At 37.7% G+C, this 2,133-nt stretch overlaps 1 pseudogene; it reads left to right on the forward strand.

Moving 5' to 3' along the window:
- The window catches only part of LOC104981502, a 26,482-nt pseudogene extending 25,506 nt beyond the window's left edge, over positions 1-976 (forward strand).
- Positions 977-2,133: the final 1,157 nt, after the last annotated feature.

Raw genomic sequence — 2,133 nt, forward strand, 5'->3', positions numbered from 1 at the left:
CAAACAAAAAAGAACTCTCGCAAATTAAAAATATGGGTGCCCCCGGGACACTTCCGGGCACCGAGACTCTGTCATCGGGCCCAGCCTGGGGTCTCTAGTCGTGAGTGAGGCGGCATGTTGAGAGCAGCTTGGAAAACCAGGACTCTCAAACCAGACAACTGCAAGATGCTGTCACAAATGTGGAGAAACATTTTGGAGAGCTGTGCCAAATCTTTGCTGCTTATGTACAGAAAACTGCCAGACTGCGAGACAAAGCGGACCTCCTGGTGAATGAAATGCACGTATATGCCTCTACTGAGACCCCGCGTTTAAAGCAGGGCCTGAAAAAATTTGTTGAGGACTTTGCCAAACGTCGAGATTATTGACGAGCTGAGCTTGAAAGACTTGAAGCCGAAGTAATTGAACCTTTGAAAGCTTATGGAACCATTGTAAAAATGAAGTGAGATGATCTCAAAGCAACATTAACAGCAAGGAATCGAGAAGTTAAACAATTAACTCAGTTAGAAAGAACACATCAGAGAAACCCATCTGATCGACATGTTAGTTCACAGGCAGAAACTGAATTACGAAAAGCTACGATGGATGTGACCCGAACAACTCATCATCTGGAGGAAATTACTGACAATTTTGAAAAGCAGAAAATAAAGGATATAAAGACTGTATTTTCAGAATTTATCACTATCGAAATGTTACTTCACAGAAAAGCTTTAGAGGTCTACACTGCTGCCTACCAAAATATACAAAAGATTGTTGAAGATGATTAGAGGTTTTCTGACATTCTCTATATCCACAAGATTATTCATCCCGTTTAGATATTGTAAGAGCAAATTCAAAGTTACCTCTTCAGAGATCATTGTCAGCTAAGTGTGTATCTGGAACAGGACAGGTATTGACCTCTCCACTAAGAAAGGATCAACAAACAGAAGATGATGATGAAGAGGATGAAGATTTAGATATTATAGAAGACGAAAATTAAATTTCTTGAGTAAACTTTGCATTTCTATTTTCATCTTAAATGACCTGGAATCCAGAATTACTAAAATTGTAAAGCATAATACTGGCTTGATACGTTAAACCTCAAAATTAAATCCTATTGGGAATTTAGAAATTATTAAAGGAAATTTATGCCAACCAAAAAAATATATATGATAGCAGAACTTTTTTGTCTACTTACAAACCGTCACGATAGTAAAGTATTGCACATTTATTGACTACTTTCCCCACACTGCACATTTCATGACTGTGACTCATTTATTTTACAACTGGAAGTTTGTACCTTCTAATCTCCCTCAGCTATTTCTTTCCTCCCCCCACCCTCTTCAACTCTGGCAACTACCTGTCTATTCTATCTGTGACTGTTTCTAGTTTGTTATATTTATTCATTTGTTTTGCTTTTTAGATTACACATATAAGTAAAATCATACAGTATTTGTCTTTCTCTGCCTGATAACAGAAATTAAAAAAAAATACACAACAGAAAGCTTGCAAGACAAATTTGAGGAAATCTTACAGAAAAAATTATAAAGATAGATGATAAACGGGTTAAAAAGCAAAAACAAAATAAGCCCCATAATAATTGGGTTAGACCAGGGGATACAACATCTGAATAATAGGTACTCAAGAAAGAGAACAGAGAAATCAGAGAGGAGGAAGTTATCAGATGAACAGTTAAAGAATTGAAAGACGTTACTTTCCACATTGAAATGTCCCACCTAGAGCCAGCACAGTGAGTGAAAACAGACCCACAACGAGAAATATTACATCTTCGAGGTACACCAGAAAATCTGGGATAAAGAAAAGAACAGATCTGAGAAAGGAAACAAAACTAATTAAACATAGAGAAAGACTTAGGAATCCAAATGATTTGAGACCTATTAGCAGCTACCCAGAACTCGAAGGCAGTGAAGAGATATCTTTAAGATTCGCCAGTCCAAGTTCGATGCACGATACTGGATGCTTGGGGCTGGTGCACTGGGATGACCCAGAGGGATGGTATGGGGAGGGAAGAGGGAGGAGGGTTCAGGATGGGGAACACGTGTATACCTGTGGCAGACTCATGTTGATATATGGCAAAACCAATACAATATTGTAAAGTTAAAAAATAAAAAAAAAATAAAAAGATTCTGGGGAAAT

The sequence above is a fragment of the Bison bison genome, unplaced genomic scaffold (genome assembly GCF_000754665.1).
Source record: "Bison bison bison isolate TAMUID 2011002044 unplaced genomic scaffold, Bison_UMD1.0 scf7180017864518, whole genome shotgun sequence".
In the NCBI taxonomy this organism is placed as follows: domain Eukaryota; kingdom Metazoa; phylum Chordata; class Mammalia; order Artiodactyla; family Bovidae; genus Bison; species Bison bison.